Source organism: Haemorhous mexicanus, chromosome Z, assembly GCF_027477595.1.
Source record: "Haemorhous mexicanus isolate bHaeMex1 chromosome Z, bHaeMex1.pri, whole genome shotgun sequence".
In the NCBI taxonomy this organism is placed as follows: domain Eukaryota; kingdom Metazoa; phylum Chordata; class Aves; order Passeriformes; family Fringillidae; genus Haemorhous; species Haemorhous mexicanus.
In genome coordinates this window covers 20,903,047-20,930,189 of record NC_082381.1, presented here as the reverse complement: position 1 = coordinate 20,930,189, position 27,143 = coordinate 20,903,047, and the positions used below count along the sequence as shown (strand labels likewise).

Sequence of the window (27,143 nt, the reverse complement as noted above, 5' to 3'; positions counted from 1 at the left end):
GCAGAAGAGATGAATGTTCTGGAACTGGTCATAGTGAGAATATCTTTGTGTCCAAAGGTAATTTGCAGGTGCTTCGTTGTGGACATTTACTTCCTCGTTGGAATAGAAACACTACTTGGTTGTCTGGCTTTTCCTGTCTTTTGGGTTGTTATTTTTTCCCGCTGTCCCAGTGTCCAGATTTTTGCCCCTGATCACAAATGTGATCCTGGGAATGCCCTGGGTGCATAAATGTTTACCTGGATCATACCGATGGGGCAGCAGCAGAGGGCTCCAAAAAGCACCACCTCGTGCTGGGTTGTGTGAGCGCTTGGCTGGGGGTGGTGAGACGCCCAGGCAGAAATGTGTGCTTTGTGTGGGGGTTTGCGGCACCCAGCCCTGGGCAGGGCTGGCAGCGAGCTCTGTCCTTGCTGGCAGCAGGGAGAGCCCCTGGCTTTCTGCTGGCTGATTTCTCCCAGCTCTGGCATGAGCCAGGGTCAGAGCGTGAGGGCACGTCCCCTCACTTGGTGTCTCCTGGTTTGCTGTGCTCATGTTTTGTCTCAAAAGTTATTTTGTAAGAGCTTCAGTTTAACCTTGGCCACCTGAATCCTGAGTTTAAAAGGCTCCTCATGTGAGCCGTATGGGCAGTGTTTCCTCCTCCGTGCTCCATGTCCTTTGGGAGTGGAGAAGGAGAGTTATCGTATCCCTGATGTGTTTCCAGGAAAATAGTGAGTGGTCTTTGGGTTCCTTTCTTTCTGTTTTTCTGCTCAGGACAATGTCAGTGTTGCCCCCGATTCCTCAGGAGGGGAGCCTGTGGACAGAGCTGCAGCAGAGGAAGCTGCATCTGGCACCGAGAGCTGCAGGAACGGTTCCCAGGAGCCCGAGGAGCCTGGTAAGGACAGAGCCCTCACTGGTTTAGAGAGGTGTGAGATGGCTGCTCTGAGCAGGCTTGGTGCTTCCTGCTGCCTTGAGTTCAAATCCTGCACTGGCACAAGCTGCCTTAGTCCTGCCCTCCACGCTTCTCCAGAGGCTCTGGCACTGAGTCCTGTGCCGTGGCAAGAGAGCAGGGAATAAAGCTGACCTTGGGGGAGTTGTGTCACCAAGTTGGGTGTCCCAGCCTTGTGCTGAAATCGGTGGATAAATTTGCTGCAGGCTGACAGGGGAGGCTAGGCTGAGCGACTCTTGAAGGAACAGGGGAAAAGAAGAGCAAAAAGTCAGGCTAGAAGTCCAGATCACTGACTCAATGTAGTACCAGTCTGCTGGTATTGGTGCTGACCCACCAGAAAAACAAGGAGCAGAACATCAGAGGCCAGCCAAGTGAAACATCACAGTCAGTCCAGTATCAGAATGGAAAGCTGGAATGAGCCCTGATTAGGGAGACCTAAGAGGAGAGAGGGAGCGCTTTGGATCCATTCCTTAGCCAAGCTGGTGCAGCCTGCAGGCCTCGTAGGGAGCTCTGTCCCTCGCAGCCCTTCCTGCCAGAGCCGATGGTCGAGTTGGAGCAGCTGCTGCTCGCTGCAGGGGGCAGTTGGTAGATGGCCCTGGTAATGGAGCTGGTTCATGACTCAGCTCCCAGCAGCCCTCAGCTTCAGGCATTTCAGTGAGGACTGAGGTCTGTCGGTCAGCACAGAGAAAGAACAAGGCTGGGCTTCTTTGTGGCTCTTGGGGCTGTGTGTGTTTCAAGCTCTCGTGGGTGCCCTTTGCACTGCGAGTGCTGAGACTTAATATATTGAGATCCTTCAGTGTTTTGAAACACGCTTTTGAACACTTGGAATGGTCCCTGTTCTTTTAAGGGCAGGCTTCAAATTGCCAAGTGAGAGTCTGCCTTTCAGGCCATCTTTGACAGTCCCTGGTAGAAGGGCAATTGCTGTCCAGGGGAAAGGTGCACAAGGGCCAATATTGACTGAGCGTTCCCTTGGCTTCCCAGATGCCATCTGACCAACATCTCCAGGAGGGCTGCCCTGCCTGGCAGGAGGAGACAGAGGAGAGCCCGTGACCATCGGGCAGGTAGAATTCCTCTGTTTGTAAATATGTTTATAGATTCCTATGGTTTTATTTATCAAAGGGTATAGTTCTATTTATAGATTAGAGTGTTCTTTTTATATAAGCATATATTGATAGATCTGTAGAGTTAAATGGGGATATATATTCAGTTAGAGAAGTGATAGATTTTATTATAAATTTACACTTACAGATTTTCAGAGTTTAATTTTTTTTTGTGTAGAGTCCAAAAAAAATATATAGATGAAGTTATATTTATAAATGCGTACAGTTGCATAGTAAGAGGAATATGAGTGTTTAGATGTATAGATTGATGGATAGATTGCTGTTTGCGTAGGCCTAGGCTGCATTTTTAGCTCTTTGCCCCCTCGGCTGCCTTTCTCACCTCTTGCTTTTCCCCCTGTGCCCCCTGTGTCCCCTCTCCCTGTGCTGGGTCCGAGCTGGCGGCCAGCCAGCCGGAGCAGCACTTCCAGCCCCGGCTGTCCCTGGAGCGGTGGGAGCTGCCGCTGGCCCCAGGCACTGTCCCCTGAGGAGCTGCTGAAGGACGGTGAGCCAGAGGGGGCTGAGGGGGCTGAGGGGGCGGTGGCGCTGAAGGGACGGGGAGCCTGAGCTGCTGCTGGGGCTGGGGGCTGTGGGGCAGCCGAGGCCAATGGTGGCACTGAGGTGACAGGGAAGTGGCACAGGTTGAGGGGCTGGCAGGTCTAAGGGGGATGGGATGGGATGGGTCAGAAAGGGACTGAGGGGATGAGAGGACAGTGAGGGCCTGAAGAAACTGAAGGGGGCTGGGGGTTCAGTGAGAGCATGGCGGGGCTGAAGGGATGGATGGAGCCAGCAGGGAGCACAGAGGGCTCCAGGACTGCAGCTCTGCCAGGCCTCGGAACCAATTGCAAAGCCTCCACTTTTGCCCCAGCTGCAAGGAAGACCTCGAGGACAGCCGGAGACTGATGGGAGCCAGCAGGGAGAATCTGAAGGGCAGCAGCAGGAGCAGGGAACGGGGACCTGCTGCTGCCAGCCTGGAGAGAGATCGGGTGAGGCCACAGGCCCGGGCAGGCAGGGTGGGGCTGAGGGCGGCGTGGGCTGTGGCAGGAGCAGGAGCGGGCCCTGCCCGTGCTGGGGCCGCTCAGCGCAGCTGCCCCGGCCGGCACAGGGGCTGTCCTTGGCCAAGGCAGCTGTGCCGGCAGGGCCCGGCAGCTGTGCCGCCTGTGCCGGGCTGCCGGGGCTGCGGGACGGTCCCGCCGCGGCTGCGCTCACCACAGCCTGGCCCGCTCGCCTGCTTTTTCTTTCCAGCCCTCCTGGGGAGGCTCTGAGATTTCCTCTCCCCTGATGGAAGTGCAGCTGCTGCCAAGGGAAACGTCCCCGTACTCACTCAGTGTTCCCTTTGCTTGCCAGATGTGCAATCTGCTGTCCCTGTCCAGGAGAGCTGCTCTGCACGGGAGGAGTAGACCGAGAGAGAGAGGCTTTGAAGATGGGGCAGCTGGGATCCTTCTCCTTCATCTGCTGTTTGAAGATATACAGACTTGCATGCAGTCATTGATATTTACATCGATATTTTCATATGTAGCTTGCTATTTGTATTGGTATATTTCTATACGTATGTTGTTATATTTATTAATGTACTCTGTATATATGTACGTATAGATATATACATACAGGTTTGCAGTTACATGTTTGTGTAATTATGTATCTAGTTTTTTATGTATGTTGTAATATCTGTGTTCAGTTATTTTTCCGTATGCGTTCAGCTTTGTAGGTGTTTATATTTTTTTTGATGTAGTTTTCAGTATATGTCTTTTTAAATTAGTGTATTGGTATTTCTATTAGTAGATACGCCTATTTTTATATTTTTTATGTATATTGACCTATTTCTATTAAATGTTACGCATGTCTCCAGATGTATAGCTGTATATTTTTATGGATGCAGTTGGATTGCTGTTTAGATTGCTACAGCAATATTTGTATATTTTTAGATAGTTGTATATTTTTAGATAATATCTATTTTTATATATATTGTATATAAACTTTAATATTTAATCTATTTACATCTGTATATTTTTATAGTTATATATGTATTTTTAATATGTGCATATATGTATGTATTTAATTATTTTTAAAGATGTATAGAGGGTATAGTTGCTTAACTCTATCTAGTGAATTCTTAGTTTAAGGCTATTTTGAGATAGAATGCTTCTTTTTGTATTTCTATAAGGGGTCTACGTTTGGTAGTAATATGTAATAAATTAAGTTGTTAAACGCCTAATTGATCTTTGTGTATAGTGAGTTGTGTATAGTAGAGGCTAGCAATAAATCAAGTTTGGTTAAGTGAACTTGGTATTTGTATATTTTTACATAGACTGGTTGTAATAATCTAATAAATTGCTGGTTTTACCTTAAATTGAGATCTGTTGAGTTCTGTATTGTCAGCATGGGTGTAGCAGTTTGTAATAAATGACATTTTTCAACTGAAATTGATTCTGGTGGATTTGTGGATCAGCAGTGCAGCTGTGGCAATCTGCAGGAAATGCCATTTGTCAGCTGCGATGGCTGTTGTGTGATTTGTGCTACCCAAAGCCATGAGGAGATGGAAATGCTGGAGGATTTTGGCCATGGAAATCTCCGGCCATGGCCAGCACATGCCCCACCTGCACTCAGGCTGGGCAAGGGAAGGGCAGATTTGGGCTGGCAGCAGAGCCACGCCTTGGCTCAGAACTCGCTGCAGAGGCCTGCTGAGAAAACTCCGGGACTCCACTGAGAGCAGAACTCCAAGCAGGAGCAACCCTGTCAGGAGCAATCATTCACAAGGAAAAAAAGAGAGAAAATGTGGCCGAGCAGATGTGGGGATACTCTGTGAGTCTGATGAAATGCTCTGAATCACCACTGCCTCGTCACGTCTTCCGCAAAAATATTTTGTTAAAAACTGAACACCTCCCATGAAATACAGATTGCACTTTCCCCTTCACTTCCCTTGCTGTGTGACTGGAGACACTCTCTCCTTATCACTGAGAATTTTTGCCCTTCCGCACCTCCCATTAAATCAAGATGATTTACTACCTCTTGGCACCATAAATGCAAACAGCCCTGCCCTCGTGGCAGTGTTTGCAAAGCCTTCCCTCCTCCTGTCCCCACGTCTCACGGAACCCTCCCCTGCTGTTGTCCAAACTGTGCCTGAGGTGAGTGAGGGCTCCAGGAGCTCAGGAGGGTGCCAGAGCACCGCCCGTGGGAAGGTTTTGCAAGGCTTCCTAAGCACCAGTAAACTCTGGGTTTGCCAATCTTCCCCTGGAATACTGTCCTGCTCAAGAATGATCTTGGAGGGCACTGTGCCTCCAGCTCGCTCAAGTAAAGTTTGTTTTCTTCAAGGCTTGAATAGAGGAAAATGAAAATTGTCATTTTTAGAGTGAAATTTGGGGGTTGGTGCAGCTGGGTTTGCTCCATTATTCCCTGTGGAAATTAGGGAAAAGCTTTACATTCCCAGTAGAAGCTGACTACCGGCCCACACTGACCTGAATGGGGCCCAGGTGGGCTTGCTGCACGCTGGTCCAAGGGAAAAGCTGGAACAAAGTCCCCTTTTACTGCAGATGGAGTCTGCACTGTTGTCTCCAGGGCTGTCTGTGGTAAGACACAGCAATCCAGCCAGAAATTGTGGATATGAGAGTTCCAACAGCAACCTGCTCCTGTAGGGTGAGGGACGAGGCCAGTCCAAAAGCCTGGAAGGTGCTCTGGGTTCTGGAGAAGGCCGGGCTGTCCTTGTGCAGGGATGGCTTTCAAAGGGGACCTCACACCTCGTGCTGCTGTCCAAGGGCAGCTGGTGGCCTTCCACAAAATGCTTCTTTGGTCCAGCTCTTGGAAAAGTTCTAGCCGGCAACAATTCCTGCTGCTCACACCAGCCCTTTCCAAGCAGGAGGAATTTGTGTAAGGAGCCTGACAGCTTACTGGCAGGAGATAAAAATACCCAGCTGAGTGTTATCAACTGTCTGTCAGAAGCCACTTCCTCAGCTCCTCATCTCCTCCAGTTGTCTCAGACATGGAGGAAGCAGCAGGAAATCTCTGATCCTGGAAGGGAAAGCAGAAGGAGGAGAGGCAGTGACCAGTCCCTGGGGTCTTGGGAGCAGGGAGAGCCATCTAAAATAGGATCTCTGCTGGGCTGTGGAGATAAGAGTGACCAACCAGCAATGCTGTGTGTGAAACTGGAGCCCTCTGTGAAGGTGAGCATGGAAATCTGACCTTGCAAAACAGAGAAAAAGGTGTCCTTGGGTATTTGCCAAAGCTTGGAGGGGCTCTGAGCCACCTGGTCTAGTGGAAGGTGTCCCTGCCCATGGCAGAGGGGTTGATCTAGAGGGTCTTTAAGGCCCCTTCCAACCCAAGCCCCTCTGTGAGTCTGAATTACAAACCCACAATGACAAAGAGAGCACAGCAAACCTGGCCCCCCACTGTTATTGGAGGGTGCTGCAGTCACTCATGTCACCTGGAGACTGGTTTGTATCTGGAGAAATTTGGATGGTCCCACAGAATTTCGGTGTGACTTTCTCAGTTCAGGGCCCCAAAAAGATGCCAGAACAGATGATTTGCAAGCACAGAATTGGTTAAGCTGCCCGTGAACCTGATGGGAGAAGTGTATTCATGTTATTGCTGCGTTTACCCTGTACAGGTGATGCTTGGTTTCCATTTTGAATATGCAATGTTCTTGCACAATGCTTGTATTTGCAGAAATACTGGCTTTAAATCCTAATTCCATCTTCACACAAGGATGTGTAATCCATCAGAAATGTTTAACATGGAGCCATGTTAGCTTTGGGCTCTATGGTATGGGTTGTTTAAAGTGTTTGATGAGTAATGGTAGATGTAACAAATACCCCTCTTGGTAATTTGGGTCTGTCCTTTATCAACCCTGTTGCATAGACATCACTCATTTACAGCAGAGACTAAATGAAATTCTTTAATAGTGATGAGAATTGTGCAATTCAGGCTGATCAAAGGGGAAGTTTTCTGTTATTGTGAAAAAACATCAAGATACCTTGTTTGCTGTACATCCTGGAGGGGCTTTGCAGTTAAGAGTGAAAAGGAAAAAGACATTTCTCTTAAGAAGTGTCTTGAAAGAGCTTTTTGTATTACCAGAAGCAGCTACACTGATACTGACCTCCACAATTATAAATGCACAACAACCACTTACGTGACTTCATCTGGCCATGATTTTTAGCTGCAATTCCAGAATCTCATCAAACATGTTGCTATGCTTTTAAACAAGGAAGGAGAGCACAAATACCAACATTTCTCACCAGCCTTCTGGGTTGGAAAGACCATTTAATTTATGCTCCCTTAGCTGTCAGCCTAAACTCCTAAACTCTGCTGTGCAAACCTTAGGTCTATGTTGGACCTTATAAACTTCTTGAGCACCAACTAAGTTGCAAACCTGCTACAAAACCCTTCAGGCACCACACTGATTTATGGTGGCAGGACTTCACTGTTCCAGCACAGAATTTACTTCACTTGCTCCTGCAATTCATTTCCAGTGTGGAAATGAAATCAATGCCTCGCTATCTGGATGTGATAGGATTTTCCTCCTGTCCTGATAGACAACAGGGAAAAAGATTTGTTTTTATTATACCATTACATCTAAATCCTTGGTTTGAGAGCAAAAGGAAAATGTTACTTTAGGAAGTAATTTCTGCAGGGACTCTTTGGCATGAGGACAAACTGTGGTGTGCTGGCAAGAGCAGCACTGTCCCTGTGGGCACAAGCCCCCTGAAGGATGAACAGGCTGTTGTCACAGGGGCCACACCTGCAGGATGAAAATCCACCGTGCCCTTAACTCAATGCAAACTAAGCACAAGTGACACAGCTCCTCATCCTCAGCAAGGACTTGCCTCTGCAGAGATCTTACTGACAGACTCAGCTCTTGTTTGCAAGTGCTGTGACACTGTCACACCAGTCAACCATCCCTCCCTCTCTTGTCCTTCTCTGTGTCCGGCTGCTGAGCTGCTGCTGAGAAAGAAGAGGCAGAGTCCTTCAGGCCAACGGGGACTTTCCAATGGGCAGAAACTTTCTCCTTTCTTTTGCTTTCAGTGACAGCAGAGGGGTTTGTCCTCAGTCTCTGTGTCAGCAGGGAAATTGTGCCTGCCCATCACACCTAGGACATGAACAACCTGGATTTTTAATGGTGTGAAACCCAGAGTGACCTGACCTTCTGCAGGAACATGGAGAGAAGAGTCAAAAGGGATTCCTGGAATGTTGCAATAAGCAGATACTGGTAATAAACATATATAGATACAAAGGCATACAAACTCATCCAAGCATATGGAACTTATGTAAACCTAGTTTAAAAAGATGCATTTTATTGCAATAAACAGTGGGGATTGCAGAGCACAGGAAAAAAGTTTCTGGTGGGAGGAACACTGGTTTTAAAGGTAGGACCAGCTCATGAGGTTTGATTTTTTTCCTCTTTCAGAGTACAAGGAAGTCATGGTGTTCCAGAGCAGAATCTGGGGCCAAAGGTTTGAGAAGAGGGTGTGATAAGATCACCAGAGTATTTTATCAGAGTATTTAGGAAGAAGCCCTGCAGAGCTTCTCTTTGGCTTTGACTGAAAGTAGAAGTCCTGTTTTTACCAATAATTTTGATCTCTTGGTGTTCTGGAGGAAGAAAAGGAGAACAACAAACCACCTGAAGTCTGAATTGAGGTGAGGTGTACCACAGAGGGCCAAGAGCTCACCAAGGCAAGAGACCCTCCTGTAACTTAAACTGGTCTTTCAATAACAGCAATAATTTCTCAGTATATGTTGATTTCAGCAGGCACCAGCAGAGTAAGTCAGATTCTCTCTTCTTGTTCTGGCCTTTCACATATCACTGAGGAAAGGTGAGGCTGTGACATTCTCTGTTCAATCTTTAATTCTTCAGAAGTTAAAACTGAATTCTAGTCAGGTTCATTAACACTGTAATTTACATACTCCTACAATCTTGTAGCCTTTTATATTTGCCTGGAGATTTGAGCTCGTTCCTTGACAAGAAGGAAAGACTACATATGGGACTAATCCTTTTTTTCTAAGGACTCTATCCTCTCCCTCTCTCCCTTTCTCTTTCCTTTTCCTCTTTTTTTTACCTTTCCCTTCCCCTTTCCCTTTCTCTCTTCACTCCTATGGTCTCTTTTTTTCACAGAGAGAGGTTTTTATAACCCATGCCCTTCAAAGGGATTCACCACCCCTTCATTAGCTCTGCCAGATGCTGTTTGAAGGTGTTCTCTCCGTTCTCTGAGAGGCATCTCTGCACCATCCTGCCCCTGCAGACGCTCTTGCTCGGTGGCAGAGGCTGTCACAGCACCGCCAACAACAACTGTGCAGCCAGAGCTGCAGAATTTGTCATTGCGGGCCTGAAAGTGCCAGCCCTGGATGGAAACATCAGTAGGAGCTCACGCTCTGCCTCCCCGTGCTGACAAATCCATGGAATCCCTCCTGCTGTGCTCTGTGGCAGCACTGCCAGAGGAGGCAGAGGATGTGACAAATCCTTAGGGACACCTCGGGCTGGCTCTGGGCAGCAGGACCTTCCCTTAGCCCATGGTCAGTTCTGCAGACAGGTATGGCCACGCTCCTCAAAACACTCCTTGCTTTTTGGGGGAAATCCCTTCAGCTTTAGTCATTTAAGGCTCTGGAAGGGGCCAAAATCTCAACACTCTTCTTCTGATAAAGCAGACGATGGGCAGTTCTTCAGCCCATGGAACTAAAACTAAATTCTTTTGGCCTAAGTAGCCCCCAAGCACATCTTTTGTGAGGGAATTACTTTCCCACGCATGGGGCACTTTCCCTCTTTTGCTGCTAAGAAAATCCCAGTGTTTGATGCAAACAGCCCCAGGATGTTTTCATGAATAGCTCAGGAAACAGCTCACAATCAACCTCTTGAGGAAAGCAAGGTGTGTTTTCTAATGTAACCAATTAGTTTGAGTTTTGAATGTTTTGCATTTGCAACTGAGGCCCCGTAAGCAATTCTAATTGTTGTCAGTAGGTGAGGTACTTCTGAACAAAGAAATAAGTTTTACCTGGCATTTCCTAATGGATAATGGTCATAAAAAAGAATGGATGTTTGGAGAGTGTGTTATTATAATGTGGTATGTTCAAGGTGTTACACACACACAGAGTGTACAACCTCTCTCCTTTATTCTTTTGTTTTATAAATAACTAATTCTGAGAATTTTAAAGTTTTATTTGGCTTAAAAGGTCAAAGAGTCAGTAGTAAACACCTGTCTGGCCTCCTGGACCTCGGTTCTGGCCATCCAGGGCCATAGGGTGCCACTTCAAAAGGTATTTTTCAGTCAAGAGTAGCAGACATAGGCTCCAAGGCACCAACCTGCCCTCTTTGGTATCATCACCAATAGAAATTAGTTCCTTCCAGTTCCCAAATGTCAAAACTTATGCATTTTTGCATGCAAACTATGATGACTTTTGCTGATGTTTGTAACATTTCACCATTAAGGTTTCTGAAGTTTTACCAAAGAGAGATGCAAATGTCACAGCAAGCATAGCAAGGGTGAAGGTTGAATCACCCTGAAAAAACCTTCTCTTGCTGAAGTATCCATAGAATCACAGCTTGATCCAGAGTGCACAGTACCACCTTACCCTGTCCATGAGCCATCCTGGAAATGCAGAGCATGCCAGCCCCAGGTCTGGTCCTAGTGCCCGAACACCAGAGGTTTATGTCCAAAAAGGAGACAAACAAGTCCTTTTTGGCTGTATTCTAATAAAGAGAGAGATCATGGGGCATTTTCCTGGGATCTCTCATATTTCTGGAGGATGCAGCCTCCTTTTTATCCTCAATTCCCGGCCCCATTTCCCTTCTCTCTTTCCCCATTGGCTGAGGTACTTGAGAGGTGCAGACTCCCCGACACACCTGACACCAAAGATTTCCCTCTAATGTATAACCCTCCCTTTTATTTTTTAATTCTTATGGTATTTAGGGGTTTTTCTTCCCCATTGTTTCTTTCATCTTTCAATGTCTAATTTCGTTTATTAGCAAACCTAAAGTTGATTTGTAAAAGCAAATCTCTTTTTCCATTCATCATTCAGTGGAATCCCTCCCATTGTTTATTTTATCTCCCAGTGCTAGTTTCATCTACCAGCAGAACCACAGCTTGTTTGTAAAGACAAATCTGCTATTCCTCTCACTAGCTATCCCCTAACTTGCCTTTCTGGGCAAACACAGAGGTTTCAGTTGCCACCTTTCAGAGACAGGAGCCTGCCAGACCAGGTTGAGCATTCAGCAATGTCTACTTGAGTTAACCTAAGTTTTCAGTCCAGAAGCACAAGCTTATGAAGTGTGATTCCTCATTTGATTTCCTATATTCAATTTCCTATTTCCTATTTCCTATTTTCAATTATTCAGATCTACTCAAGATCTGTTCTCAAGATCTGTTGAGGACATGGAATGGTTTGGAAAGCAAACTAAGAAACAAGGTGCAAAAAAAAATTTTACAGGGCCAGGCAGAAAATGCTAAGGGGGGAAAAGGGCAGTTGTGTTTTTATTGCACTGCTAGTAGCTAGAACTTGTAATTGCTGTGGGGTACTTAATAGTTTTTTCAGGTTGACAAATTGAGTCAAAAGTTTATTACCTCATTCCTGAAGCTGCAGACTTGAAATTCTTCAAGTTCTTACATCCCCAGGGAGTCCTGTATGCAAAATAATTGAAAACACATTCTGTATCAGAAAAGAAAAATCGACTTAAGCATCCTTGTAAGCATTGGAAATATTCATGAATTCTCAAACTACTAGGTTAATTCTTGAGACATTTTTTATCTTTTGCTCCTGTGCTTATTGTTGTCTCATTTAATATTCTGTTACTACTTGTAACCTACATTCATCCTATCTCACTGCAGTGCGATAGTAAAGCAAATAATTACCTAAGGGATGAAAAGAGTCTATTCCTCTCTATCTTGCATAAGGATGAAAGCAGAACATTTCAGGGACTACAACAACTTGTTTCTCTTAGTAGTACCCCCCCCACAAAAAAAAAAAAAAAACCAAAAAAAAAAAAAAAACCAAACAAAAAGCAACAAGGTTTAAACACTCCACAAATTCTAGTTCAAGTAAGAAGCTCACAAAGGGCACTAAGCCACGGGGACACGTGAACACCATCACCTCATCTCACAAAAATGAACCTGCTTTTCACCACCAGCCAGTTCAGGGACCCAAACTCCTTCCCCAGCCCCAGGTGAAAGCAGTGTCAAGGCACAGGAACCAGGAAATGTCCCAGGACGCAGAGATAGTGCTGCCAACAGCGCTGGCTCAAACACACTGAAGTTAGGTGTTGAGGATTTGTTGCAGATCGGAGAGTTTTTGCAGGACAATGGCCGTATTCAGCCGATGCACAATCCAGCCTGCTTGGGATAATGGACAATGGACACGTTCACAAACAATAATGGACATATTCAGAAAATGGGGTCGGTATATCCTTGAAAAAGATACAAGAAGAAAGAGTCATCTGGACTCAGCAAGTTTGTCAGTGAGCTTGGAAAGTAAGAAAAAAGAGAATTCATGGGTGGGACAGAAAACCACAGCCACACGCATGAAAAGTTAGATAATCCAGTCAGCATCCAATTTTAGACTCGTGAACAGCTAGGGTTAACCAATCATGGATTAGCTAGAGACGTGTGGACAGTAGAGAATTATTACAAATACAGTCTTTTTAGAGATAATAAATTTGTTTTTACATGATCATATTGGTTGTGGTGTGATGTCCCTGAACCTCCACATCCCGCATTTTCCCCCCCACATTTCCAGGGGAGATCGCGCGCAACCCTTAGAGGGACTCGAGGACGGCAATTTGGCTGCTGTGCAGAGGATCAGAGCCAGCCTTCGAGGAGTGGAGAAGCCGGTCAAAAGTATCCTCACTGCCCCGGTGAGAGGAAAAGGTTACTGGAGCTCCAGTCGTAGATGTCCCGAATCTCGCCCTGATCAAGGTGAGCGGCCGGGGAGGAGATGGGGTCTGAACATGAAAGGGAAGGAGTTCACAAACTCCTCCAACATATCCTCTCTAAGAGAGAATATAAGTAGGATGCTTCCAATTTGAAGGGACTATTACACTGGGCTTGGGACCATAATCTCATAGCAGGAGCACAGGCTGCTTTTGAGGTTTCGACATGGGAAGCTGTGGGGTGAGGGTTGTGGGACTGCATTGCATCCGGGGGGGCATGAGGCAAAAGAGGCATCCAAGTATGCAACTTTGTGGAAAACTATCATGGAGGTTTTACAGGCCTTAAAGGCAGAGAGGAAAGCTGCTGCTGTAGCTTGTGCTGCCCTTGCCTCTGAGTCAGAAAAGCCTCAGGCATTTCCAGCAACTTCAGTTCAGCCACTGTTTTCTACAGCCTTAGATATTCCCTCGCGCAGCCCACAAGCCCTCGGCTCAGCATCCAGCATTACACCAACTGCTCCTCCAGCTCCTCGTGAGAAAGAGGAAGCTGCTGCCTCTTCAGAGGTGTTGGTCTGCAGACCAAAGGATACTTGTACTCGCAGTGCAAAAACCTCTTCGGGTCTGCAGAACAAAAGACTGTTCTACTCAGAGTGAAAAAACTGCTGATAACTGTAACTTAGAGACTAAACATGCTGTAAAGGATAAGGAAGGAGATGTTGTTATGAAAATACTTCCGTTGAAGGGGATTTAAGATCTTTAGTGGACAATTTGCAAAAATTGGTAATTCAACAAAAGGATTCATTTGTCCCCAAAAGAGTCTATTCTTTTGAAAAAATGGATCTGCCAATGATTGTGGGTTCGGGCAGACAATCAGGAAAGCGGTTGCCACCCTCTCATTTTGTCTCCAAGCCAGCATCCAAGCTGGTTAAACGAAATCCTCCCTCTCATGCTGTAAAGAATGTGGAATTAGAATTGGAATGCGACTGTGAAAGAGAAGCAGCGCAGAAAGGCAAGTGGCAGGGGGTTATTACAGAAGCCATTGTAGAAGGGACTTTTCTCACAAATGACATACAGGCTTTTCCTGTAGTAACTAATGCTGCAGGTAGAGTCTTCCAATTCTTTTGACTGGAAGATTTTAGAGAGGGTAACAGCTGCAATCTCACATTTTGGTTTAAAATCCCAGCTTGCACAGTCACTTTTGCAGTATGTTTTTACCTCTAACACATTTATTCCAGCTGATGTGCATACCCTAATCAGGCTTATAATGCCACCCCACCAGCAGGTGATGTTCCACAAAAGCCGGGAGGAAAAGTGTGCCCAGGAAGCAGCACAACCTCGGGCACAGGGTGATCCTCTGTATGGTTTACCAGCACAACAGGTACTTGGCAAAGGGCCCTGGGCTACTGCCACTGCCCAGGCTAGGAGCATTGATGAAGTTTTACAGATGAGCCAACAACTAGCCTATAATGCCATTCTTGCACTTCCAGATGGGTTACACACTTAGTCTTTTACACAAATTCGCCAAGGAGGGAGTGAGGACTTGGATAAATTTGTGGACAGATGGCATGAGGCTATTTATGATCATCCCGATTTGGATTCAGACACAAAGGTACGATTGTTTTATATGCTGGCTTTTGACAATGCTAATGATAAAACTTGGCAGATTTTGGGTACATTAAAAAAAGGGAGCTGATGTTACAGAAATGCTGGAACTGATGGCTAGGACTACAGAAAGGCAAAAGGCGTCCTATGTAGCTGTTGCAGTACCGGGTGCAGTAAAGCCACTGATTTCAAAACTGCAAAAGAAAGCAGAGGGAAAGAATGTTAAGTGCTTTGGGTGTGGCAAAATCGGACATGTTCGGAGTCAGTGTCGCTTTGCAGTTATGAAAAAATTTTGTTCTCTCTGCAAAAAAGATAAACACAATACTAAGGATTGTTGGTTCCAGGGAAACTACCTTGGAAAAGCATTATCTCCTCGTGTGCAGAAACAAATACGGAGAGCTGCCTGGATAGCTCAGCCTCCCACCGTGGAGGAGGAGGGGGACTTCGCTCACTCAAATCGTCAACAGCCGAAAGTGCCAGAATGGACTTGGACACCGCAGTAGACGTCACCGTCACGGACTCTGCTGTGCACCTGATAGACGCCAATGTAAAAGGACCCTTGCGGGGTGGGCTTAGTGCTTTTCTGTTAGGGAGATCATCTGCCAGTAAAAAGGAATTGCATATAATCCCTGGGGTATTGATGCAGACTATCAAGGGGTTGTTAAATTATGGTTAGAACATATTCCCTCCTGTATCTATTCCCAAAGGTTCACAGATTGCCCAGCTTGTTCCTTTTAAGTCTTGTGTCCCCTGTACAGGAGAAAAGGGGCAGGGAACAGGAAGCTTTGGAAGCCGGAACAGGAAGCAGGTTGCTGTTGGAACTCTCATATCCAGAGTTTCTGGCTGGATTGCCGTGTCTTACCACAGACAGCCCTGGAGACAACAGTGCAGACTCCATCTGCAGTAAAAGGGGACTTTGTTCCAGCTTTTCCCTTGGACCAGCGTGCAGCAAGCCCACCTGGGCCCCATTCAGGTCAGTGTGGGCCGGTAGTCAGCTTCTACTGGGAATGTAAAGCTTTTCCCTAATTTCCACAGGGAATAATGGAGCAAACCCAGCTGCACCATCCCCCAAATTTCACTCTAAAAATGACAATTTTCATTTTCCTCTATTCAAGCCTTGAAGAAAACAAACTTTGAGTGAGCTGGAGGCACAGTGCCCTCCAAGATCATTCTTGAGCAGGACAGTATTCCAGGGGAAGATTGGCAAACCCAGAGTTTACTGGTGCTTAGGAAGCCTTGCAAAACCTTCCCACGGGCGGTGCTCTGGCACCCTCCTGAGCTCCTGGAGCCCTCACTCACCTCAGGCACAGTTTGGACAACAGCAGGGGAGGGTTCCGTGAGACGTGGGGACAGGAGGAGGGAAGGCTTTGCAAACACTGCCACGAGGGCAGGGCTGTTTTCATTTATGGTGCCAAGAGGTAGTAAATCATCTTGATTTAATGGGAGGTGCGGAAGGGCAAAAATTCTCAGTGATAAGGAGAGAGTGTCTCCAGTCACACAGCAAGGGAAGGGGAAAGTGCAATCTGTATTCCATGGGAGGTGTTCAGTTTTTAACAAAATATTTTTGCGGAAGACGTGACGAGGCAGTGGTGATTCAGAGCATTTCATCAGACTCACAGAGTATCCCCACATCTGCTCGGCCACATTTTCTCTCTTTTTTTCCTTGTGAATGATTGCTCCTGACAGGGTTGCTCCTGCTTGGAGTTCTGCTCTCAGTGGAGTCCCGGAGTTTTCTCAGCAGGCCTCTGCAGCGAGTTCTGAGCCAAGGCGTGGCTCTGCTGCCAGCCCAAATCTGCCCTTCCCTTGCCCAGCCTGAGTGCAGGTGGGGCATGTGCTGGCCATGGCCGGAGATTTCCATGGCCAAAATCCTCCAGCATTTCCATCTGCTCATGGCTTTGGGTAGCACAAATCACACAACAGCCGTCGCAGCTGACAAATGGCATTTCCTGCAGATTGCCACAGCCGCACTGCTGATCCTCAAATCCACCAGAATCAATTTTAGCTGAAAAATGTCATTTATTACAAACTGCTACACCCATGCTGACAATACAGAACTCAACAGATCTCAATTTAAGGTAAACCCAGCAATTTATTAGATTATTACAACCAGTCTATGTAAAAATATACAAATACCAAGTTCACTTAACCAAACTTGATTTATTGCTAGCCTCTACTATACACAACTCACTATACACAAAGATCAATTAGGCGTTTAACAACTTAATTTATTACATATTACTACAAACGTAGACCCCTTATAGAAATACAAAAAGAAGCATTCTATCTCAAAATAGCCTTAAACTAAGAATTCACTAGATAGAGTTAAGCAACTATACCCTCTATACATCTTTAAAAATAATTAAATACATACATATATGCACATATTAAAAATACATATATAACTATAAAAATATACAGATGTAAATAGATTAAATATTAAAGTTTATATACAATATATATAAAAATAGATATTATCTAAAAATATACAACTATCTAAAAATATACAAATATTGCTGTAGCAATCTAAACAGCAATCCAACTGCATCCATAAAAATATACAGCTATACATCTGGAGACATGCGTAACATTTAATAGAAATAGGTCAATATACATAAAAAATATAAAAATAGGCGTATCTACTAATAGAAATACCAATACACTAATTTAAAAAGACATATACTGAAAACTACATCAAAAAAAATATAAACACCTACAAAACTGAACGCATACGGAAAAATAACTGAACACAGATATTACAACGTACATAAAAAACTAGATACATAATTACACAAACACGTAACTGCAAACCTGTATGTATATATCTATACGTACATATATACATATACGTACATATATACAGAGTACATTAATAAATATAACAACATACGTATAGAAATATACCATACAAATAGCAAGCTACATATGAAAATATCGATGTAAATATCAATGACTGCATGCAAGTCTGTATATCTTCAAACAGCAGATGAAGGAGAAGGATCCCAGCTGCCTCATCTTCAAAGCCTCTCTCCCTCGGTCTACTCCTCCCGTGCAGAGCAGCTCTCCTGGACAGGGACAGCAGATGGGACATCTGGCAAGCAAAGGGAACACTGAGTGAGTACGGGGACGTTTCCCTTGGCAGCAGCTGCACTTCCCTCAGGGAAGAGGAAATCTCAGAGCCTCCCCAGGAGGGCTGGAAAGAAAAAGCAGGCGAGCGGGCCAGGCTGTGGTGAGCGCAGCCGCGGCGGGACCGTCCCGCAGCCCCGGCAGCCCGGCACAGGCGGCACAGCTGCCGGGCCCTGCTGGCACAGCTGCCTTGCCCAAGGACAGCCCCTGTGCCGGCCGGGGCAGCTGCGCTGAGCGGCCCCAGCACGGGCAGGGCCCGCTCCTGCTCCTGCCACAGCCCACGCCGCCCTCAGCCCCACCCTGCCTGCCCGGGCCTGTGGCCTCACCCGATCTCTCTCCAGGCTGGCAGCAGCAGGTCCCCGTTCCCTGCTCCTGCTGCTGCCCTTCAGATTCTCCCTGCTGGCTCCCATCAGTCTCCGGCTGTCTTCGAGGTCTTCCTTGCAGCTGGGGCAAAAGTGGAGGCTTTGCAATTGGTTCCGAGGCCTGGCAGAGCTGCAGTCCTGGAGCCCTCTGTGCTCCCTGCTGGCTCCATCAATCCCCTCAGCCCCGCCCTGCTCTCACTGAACCCCCAGCCCCCTTCAGTTTCTTCAGGCCCTCACTGTCCTCTCATCCCCTCAGTCCCTTTCTGACCCATCCCATCCCATCCCCCTTAGACCTGCCAGCCCCTCAACCTGTGCCACTTCCCTGTCACCTCATTGCCACCATTGGCCTCAGCTGCCCCACAGCCACCAGCCCCAGCAGCAGCTCAGGCTCCCCGTCCCTTCAGCGCCACCGCCCCCTCAGCCCCCTCAGCCCCCTCTGGCTCACCGTCCTTCAGCAGCTCCTCAGGGGACAGTGCCTGGGGCCAGCGGCAGCTCCCACCGCTCCAGGGACAGCCGGGGCTGGAAGTGCTGCTCCGGCTGGCTGGCCGCCAGCTCGGACCCAGCACAGGGAGAGGGGACACAGGGGGCACAGGGGGAAAAGCAAGAGGTGAGAAAGGCAGCCGAGGGGGCAAAGAGCTAAAAATGCAGCCTAGGCCTACACAAACAGCAATCTATCCATCAATCTATACATCTAAACACTCATATTCCTCTTACTATGCAACTGTACGCATTTATAAATATAACTTCATCTATATATTTTTTCTGGACTCTACACAAAAAAAAAATTAAACTCTGAAAATCTGTAAGTGTAAATTTATAATAAAATCTATCACTTCGCTAACTGAATACATATCCCCATTTAACTCTACAGATCTATCAATATATGCTTATATAAAAAGAACACTCTAATCTGTAAATAGAACTATACCCTTTGATAAATAAAACCATAGGAATCTATAAACATATTTACAAACAGAGGAATTCTACCTGCCCGATGGTCACGGGCTCTCCTCTGTCTCCTCCTGCCAGGCAGGGCAGCCCTCCTGGAGATGTTGGTCAGATGGCATCTGGGAAGCCAAGGGAACGCTCAGTCAATATTGGCCCTTGTGCACCTTTCCCCTGGACAGCAATTGCCCTTCTACCAGGGACTGTCAAAGATGGCCTGAAAGGCAGACTCTCACTTGGCAATTTGAAGCCTGCCCTTAAAAGAACAGGGACCATTCCAAGTGTTCAAAAGCGTGTTTCAAAACACTGAAGGATCTCAATAAAGTCTCAGCACTCGCAGTGCAAAGGGCACCCACGAGAGCTTGAAACACACACAGCCCCAGGAGCCACAAAGAAGCCCAGCCTTGTTCTTTCTCTGTGCTGACAGACAGACCTCAGTCCTCACTGAAATGCCTGAAGCTGAGGGCTGCTGGGAGCTGAGTCATGAACCAGCTCCATTACCAGGGCCATCTACCAACTGCCCCCTGCAGCGAGCAGCAGCTGCTCCAACTCGACCATCGGCTCTGGCAGGAAGGGCTGCGAGGGACAGAGCTCCCTACGAGGCCTGCAGGCTGCACCAGCTTGGCTAAGGAATGGATCCAAAGCGCTCCCTCTCTCCTCTTAGGTCTCCCTAATCAGGGCTCATTCCAGCTTTCCATTCTGATACTGGACTGACTGTGATGTTTCACTTGGCTGGCCTCTGATGTTCTGCTCCTTGTTTTTCTGGTGGGTCAGCACCAATACCAGCAGACTGGTACTACATTGAGTCAGTGATCTGGACTTCTAGCCTGACTTTTTGCTCTTCTTTTCCCCTGTTCCTTCAAGAGTCGCTCAGCCTAGCCTCCCCTGCCAGCCTGCAGCAAATTTATCCACCGATTTCAGCACAAGGCTGGGACACCCAACTTGGTGACACAACTCCCCCAAGGTCAGCTTTATTCCCTGCTCTCTTGCCACGGCACAGGACTCAGTGCCAGAGCCTCTGGAGAAGCGTGGAGGGCAGGACTAAGGCAGCTTGTGCCAGTGCAGGATTTGAACTCAAGGCAGCAGGAAGCACCAAGCCTGCTCAGAGCAGCCATCTCACACCTCTCTAAACCAGTGAGGGCTCTGTCCTTACCAGGCTCCTCGGGCTCCTGGGAACCGTTCCTGCAGCTCTCGGTGCCAGATGAAGCTTCCTCTGCTGCAGCTCTGTCCACAGGCTCCCCTCCTGAGGAATCGGGGGCAACACTGACATTGTCCTGAGCAGAAAAACAGAAAGAAAGGAACCCAAAGATCACTCACTATTTTCCTGGAAACACATCAGGGATACGATAACTCTCCTTCTCCACTCCCAAAGCACATGGAGCACAGAGGAGGAAACACTGCCCACCCGGTTCACATGAGGAGCCTTTTAAACTCAGGATTCAGGTGGCCAAGGTTAAACTGAAGCTCTTACAAAATGACCTCTGAGACAAAACATGCGCACAGCAAACCAGAAGACACCAAGTGAGGGGACGTGCCCTCACGCTCTGACCCTGGTTCATGCCAGAGCTGGGAGAAATCAGCCAGCAGAAAGCCAGGGGCTCTCCCTGCTGCCAGCAAGGACAGAGCTCGCTGCCAGCCCTGCCCAGGGCTGGGTGCTGCAAACCCCCACACAAAGCACACATTTCTGCCTGGGCGTCTCACCACCCCCAGCCAAGCGCTCACACAACCCAGCACGAGGTGGTGCTTTTTGGAGCCCTCTGCTGCTGCCCCATGGGTACGATCCAGGCAAACATTTATGCACCCAGGGCATTCCCAGGATCGCATTTGTGATCAGGGGCAAAAATCTGGACACTGGGACAGCGGGAAAAAATAACAACCCAAAAGACAGGAAAAGCCAGACAACCAAGTAGTGTTTCTATTCCAACGAGGAAGTAAATGTCCACAATGAAGCACCTGCAAATTACCTTTGGACACAAAGATATTCTCACTATGACCAGTTCCAGAACATTCATCTCTTCTGCGACCAACAGGACCCCTAAAGATTCTAAAGATGGTTCCGAGCCTGCAACGTTTTCCTATTATTACGGAATAAAATGCTTCTGAAAACTGCTAAGTCTGACTTGACAGAAGACAAAAGTGATGCCACTTGAAAAGAAGGCATTGGTAAATCCAAAAAAATCCCTCTCCCCACCTTGAGTTTGCCATGCTTCATAATCATAAATGTACTGCAGGCAATGGGTCAGCACATGAACAGAAAGAGAGACATTCTTTGGCCAACACGTATAATAATCTGCAAAAGGACAGAGAGCTGCAGCTCCAGCCCAGCCCCAGCCACGGCTCTGGGAGCCCATACACGCATGGCAGGGCTCACACAGACACAGCTACAGCTGCAGTCCTGCCCTTGCTTGGCCTTGGCCTTCCCACCCAAAAGAGGCACAGCCCACACCTGCTGCTGGAACAGAGGAACCTCTGGCATGTCCCTCCCTGCACGGGACACTTGGCCTTCAGTGGCAATTCTCCAAACACTCTTCTCCTCTTTCCCAGCAAGAAAAACCTCTTTTTCATTTCTTCTTCATTCCCTCTCTCAGAAATCTTTCTTTCGCAAGAAGAATTAAATAACTAAATCATGATGAAATAAGTTCAATTAAAGAAGCCTTTGCTTCTCCGCCATGTAACCACGTTCGAAAGCTCTCAGTCCAGCCCCTTTTTCCCCATCCAATGCAATTACCTGAGCAGAGGGAGATCTTTCAGACAGGGACATCCTGATCTCCCGAATTGTCTTCTCCACGGCAAGGCCTAGATCTGCTGGCGACCATCCCTCCTGCCCAGGTGCGCTCTGTGCTGAGCTGCAGGCCGTCGATGCTGCACAAGCTGCACTGCCAGCTGGAGTGCTGGGCCCTGAAGTGCCCGGGGTGGCTGCAAGAATCCAAACGCGTTGGTCAGGCTCCACAATGTGGCTGGGGGACACAGAGCTCGAGTGCTGCCTTGGATCAAACATCACGGGAAGCAGCCAGGAAAACCAGGCAGAGAATCTTTTGGCCTCCTAGGTGCCCCTTCCCGGTAGGCTTGACAACTTCTGGCTGACAATGAGAGAGCCTTATGGAAAACTACTTCAAAGGGTCACTTTTCTAAACCTTTTGCAAAAGCCAGGCTACAAGTCTTTTCCTACCTCGTGGGTCGTAGGCTGGGGGCTGCTGCTCCCTGGGGAGCTGCCGGAAGCTGCAGGGCTGGATGCCGAGTACGCCGTGCTCGGCCGGAGGCAGCTGCTCCCCGTAGAGCTCCTGCAAGTGGCTGCGGGGCCCCTCCCGGCCGAGCGGCAGCGGCCGCTCCCCGTGGAGCCCGAGGAAATGGCAGGGCGGGATGCCGAGCACCTCCCGCTCGGCGGGCGGCGGCCGCTCCCCGTAGAGCTCCTGGAAGCGGCTCGGCCCCTCCCGCCGGGCCGGCCCCGGCCGCTCCCTGTGCAGCAGGTGGAAGCTGCAGGGCGGGCGCCGGACGAGCAGCGGCCGCTCCCCGGGGGGCTGCTGCAGGCGGCCGGGCCGGGGGCTGCGCAGCTCCCGCCCGTCCGGCAGCGTCCGCTCCCTGTGCAGCAGCAGGAAGCCGCTGGGCGGGCGCCCGGCCGGCAGCGGCGGCCGCTCCCTGGGCAGCGGCCTGAAGCGAGCGCGCCCGTGCCGCCCGTCCGGCAGCGGCCGCGCCCCGGGCAGCTGCTGGGAGCCGCAGGGCGGGCGCCGGCGGCCCTCCCGCCCCGCCGCCGGCCGCTGCCTGTTGGCCGCGCTCCGGCGCTTGATGCGCAGCAGGAGGTTGGGGCGGTCGCGGCGAAAGCAGGGGTTGCTGTAGTGAAGCCAGGCCCCGGCATCGCCCGGCGCAGCCGAGCCGAGCCAGCCCGGCACCTTGTGGAAGCCGTAGCGGTAGAGCTGCCGCACGAAGCTGCGGAACTGCGTGGCCCGGAAGGTGTGCGGCAGCGGGGCCCGCCCATCGCCACCGCCCCTCTGGGCGTCGCCCGAGCTGAGCAGCTCCCGCTCCAAGAGGGAGCGGTCGATGAGCAGCCCCGTGGCCCGGCTGTCCCAGCGCACGGAGCGGACGCGGGGACTGTTGGCCAGGCGCCAGAGCTTGGCGGGGAAGGTGCTGGCACGGAGCCCGGCGGGCAGCGGCAGCTCCGCCATGGCGTCGATCGCCGACTGTGGCCGCAACGCCCGCAGCGCAACGGCCGCGGCTGCGCCGGCGGCGCGCGGCCTGAGGGGGGCGCTGCGCTCGGGCCCCCGCGCGCCCAGCGCGGCCCCGGCGCGGGCCGGACTTGGCGGGGACGAGCGCGGCAGAGCCGGGGCTGCGGGCACAGCGCGGGCGGGGCGGCTCCGGGGCCGGCCGGGCTCGGCTCCGCAAACCCTCTCTTTCTCCGGCTGCAGTCATCCTGCTGCCTTTGCTTTGCAATGCAACCCCAAAGCACCAAGGCAAGGAAGATAAAATTGCCGCTTCCCAGCCCCTCTTGATGCCCGGGGTTATTCCTGCCCAGGTCCAAGACTTCTCATTTCCCTTCCTTCAACTCCATCAGATTCCCCTCAGGCCAATTCTTTAGCCTGGCGAAGTGCCTCTGGATGGCAGGAGCATTTGGGCTGTCAGCTGCTCCTGCCACTTTTGTGTTCTCTGCAGACTTGCTGAGGGTAAACTGCTCCTCCAGGCGGGCCATGAATGAAGACATTAAAGAGCATCTGCCCCAGCATCAGCCCCTGGGGGTCAGAGCACCCAGGACTTGCCTCCAGCTCTACTTTGTGCCACTGATGACAGCCCTCATCCATTTTCCAGCCTTCCTCGCTGGGCATTTTGGCAGTTTGTGTTTAAGGCTGCTGTAGGAGGCTGTCTCAAAGGCTTGGGTGAAGCTGGGGTAGACATCATCCATTGCTCCACCCATATCCATCAGTCTGGCTGTCCTGTCACGGGCATCGGGTAGGTTAACCATTACTCCCAATCAACTTCTCCATTTCTCTGGAATGGTTTCCAGGATTAGTTACTCCAGGGATGGAGGCAAGGCTGACTGACCTGTATTTTCCTGTCCTTCTTCCATCCTTGGAAGAAATCAGTCTATTAGAGCAATTCTGGCTGTTTCTAGCTAGGCAATTCCAGCACAAATAACCAGTAAGAAAAATCAAGCTCTGAATAGAGTCTATTAAATTCTTCTTCAAATGTCTTCTTCATAGAATATAATTATACCTATTTTTCCAAAGACACGTAACTTAGATTTTCTTTCTGGATTAGACTGAGATGATAGGAATTGAGAGCTTCCAGAATTTTGATATTTTTGTTGTCTCCAACTGTTTGGAAAACTGTTTGAACACGGTGAAGACGTAGTGCTTTTGAAAATGCCATTCTGAATTTTGTATGCTTGTCTTCCATATAAAAGTCTGTACAAGAATGTTAGGAAACCTGTAACAACATTTCCTTGCTTTCAAAATGAGGAAATGCCAGAGTTTGTTTGATCTTTGGTTTTTTATCTTGAGTTTCTGATTCCCATATTTTTATATGCATGTGTATCTTTTTTTACTATCATGGTGACATAGTCCGTTTTCCTGCAGATCCCAAAATCATCAGTGCTCAGAACAGCCGGTGGACAACTAATCAATATTCTTTATCACCTCTTTTATTTCATATTAAACTCAGACACCATTGATCTCTTGGGAATCCAGGACAATGCAGGGAAGATTCAGCTATCAAGCCCTGTGAATTCTCTCTTCTCTCCTTTTCCATTCCCCTTGTCCTTCATCTCTTGCCTGACCTCAGGGCCCTTTCCCCTCCTGTCAGCCCCTCTGTTTGCTGCACTGCAGTGAAGCTCTCAGCTGTGGGTTCCCCAGCGTGGCAGCTCCAGGCTGGGAGCAGCAGAAGCCAACTGTGGCTGAGAGCTCAGACACGCCCTGGGCCAGCTCGGCTTTCAGCTGCCAGGGCAGCACGGAGGGAAAGGGGGCAAGAGAGAGCTGAGGACGCTGCCAGAGCAGCCCTTGGGCAGTGCAGGGTGAGAGTGGCTTAAACTGCAGCTGAGCCCCACTGCGGGGGCACAGGAGGCTGCTCTGCCACGGCCGGGGCTGTGCCATCCATCCAGGCAGGAAGGCAGTGCCAGTGGGCTCTGATGGGGGAGAGCAGGCTCCACCCATACCAAAACTTGGTCAGTCCTGCTAAAACTTCCCTTTGTCCTTCTGTCTGAACATTGAGAGTGGTTTGCAAAACAGAATGGAGGTGACACGAGACAATCAATTGTAACCTGTAAACAAATTTCCACGGGTTTTTTGTTTGCGTGGGGGTTTTTGGTTTGCTGTGGTGTTTGAGTTGGGTTTGGAGTTTTTTGCATGTGTGTGAGGCTCATATGTGTCCTAAAGTTCTTGTGCATTCATGAGGCTGTGGAGTGGCCTCCACGGGGATCTCCTTGGCCATGCACAAGCCCAGAGAGCAGCACTGGCACCTCAGGCCGAGCACAAAGGAGCACAGGATGATCTGTATTTTCACATCTCCATAATCATCATGCATTTAATGCTGTTCTGCTCCTGAAGTCTCTCTATGTCCATTTACCTACTGCTATTGCTCAGGGTACCTGGTGCTTTTCAGCTGGAGCAGAATTGTTTTAGCAAACATCTGTGTGAATGCTCCTGCAGATACAGTGTGATAGGGGCTTAAGAGAGCTGCATCATACAAAACAACCACAGTGGGCATTTTCAGGAGAATCTGAAGAAGAGGGGATGTCGTTCTTACACACTGGACAACAGCTCCAAGTGCCATACCAGTTACAGAGCACCCTGCAGATCATCCTGTGCTCCTTTGTGCTTGGCCTGAGGTGCCAGTGCTGCTCTCTGGGCTTGTGCATGGCCAAGGAGATCGCCGTGGAGGCCACTCCACAGCCTCATGAATGCACAAGAACTTTAGGACACATATGAGCCTCACACACATGCAAAAACCTCCAAACCCAACTCAAACACCACAGCAAACCAAAAACCCCCACGCAAACAAAAAACCCGTGGAAATTTGTTTACAGGTTACAATTGATTGTCTCGTGTCACCTCCATTCTGTTTTGCAAACCACTCTCAATGTTCAGACAGAAGGACAAAGGGAGGTTTTAGCAGGACTGACCAAGTTTTGGTATGGGTGGAGCCTGCTCTCCCCCATCAGAGCCCACTGGCACTGCCTTCCTGCCTGGATGGATGGCACAGCCCCGGCCGTGGCAGAGCAGCCTCCTGTGCCCCCGCAGTGGGGCTCAGCTGCAGTTTAAGCCACTCTCACCCTGCACTGCCCAAGGGCTGCTCTGGCAGCGTCCTCAGCTCTCTCTTGCCCCCTTTCCCTCCGTGCTGCCCTGGCAGCTGAAAGCCGAGCTGGCCCAGGGCGTGTCTGAGCTCTCAGCCACAGTTGGCTTCTGCTGCTCCCAGCCTGGAGCTGCCACGCTGGGGAACCCACAGCTGAGAGCTTCACTGCAGTGCAGCAAACAGAGGGGCTGACAGGAGGGGAAAGGGCCCTGAGGTCAGGCAAGAGATGAAGGACAAGGGGAATGGAAAAGGAGAGAAGAGAGAATTCACAGGGCTTGATAGCTGAATCTTCCCTGCATTGTCCTGGATTCCCAAGAGATCAATGGTGTCTGAGTTTAATATGAAATAAAAGAGGTGATAAAGAATATTGATTAGTTGTCCACCGGCTGTTCTGAGCACTGATGATTTTGGGATCTGCAGGAAAACGGACTATGTCACCATGATAGTAAAAAAAGATACACATGCATATAAAAATATGGGAATCAGAAACTCAAGATAAAAAACCAAAGATCAAACAAACTCTGGCATTTCCTCATTTTGAAAGCAAGGAAATGTTGTTACAGGTTTCCTAACATTCTTGTACAGACTTTTATATGGAAGACAAGCATACAAAATTCAGAATGGCATTTTCAAAAGCACTACGTCTTCACCGTGTTCAAACAGTTTTCCAAACAGTTGGAGACAACAAAAATATCAAAATTCTGGAAGCTCTCAATTCCTATCATCTCAGTCTAATCCAGAAAGAAAATCTAAGTTACGTGTCTTTGGAAAAATAGGTATAATTATATTCTATGAAGAAGACATTTGAAGAAGAATTTAATAGACTCTATTCAGAGCTTGATTTTTCTTACTGGTTATTTGTGCTGGAATTGCCTAGCTAGAAACAGCCAGAATTGCTCTAATAGACTGATTTCTTCCAAGGATGGAAGAAGGACAGGAAAATACAGGTCAGTCAGCCTTGCCTCCATCCCTGGAGT

The 27,143-nt window shown here is 48.8% G+C and overlaps 2 long non-coding RNA genes across 3 annotated transcripts in view; one reads left to right on the top strand and one right to left on the bottom strand.

Moving 5' to 3' along the window:
- The first annotated feature begins 754 nt into the window (after positions 1-754).
- LOC132322249 (uncharacterized) lies at positions 755-4,442 on the top strand. The gene is made up of 4 exons (XR_009485056.1): positions 755-868; positions 1,904-2,524; positions 2,888-3,005; positions 3,367-4,442. It is a non-coding gene; the product is annotated as an uncharacterized LOC132322249 (long non-coding RNA).
- A 12,015-nt stretch (positions 4,443-16,457) lies between these two features.
- LOC132342026 (uncharacterized) overlaps positions 16,458-27,143 on the bottom strand; it is a 35,256-nt gene continuing 24,570 nt past the window's right edge. Inside the window, exons 1-5 of one of the 2 annotated variants that reach the window (XR_009490369.1) lie at positions 21,620-21,801; positions 20,045-20,165; positions 18,392-19,013; positions 17,911-18,028; positions 16,458-17,549 (exon numbers count right to left, since the gene is read on the bottom strand). This is a non-coding gene — a long non-coding RNA (uncharacterized LOC132342026). Of the gene's footprint in view, positions 17,550-17,910; positions 18,029-18,391; positions 19,014-20,044; positions 20,166-21,619; positions 21,802-27,143 lie in introns of those variants that run through there. The other variant, XR_009490370.1, reaches the window with a different exon arrangement.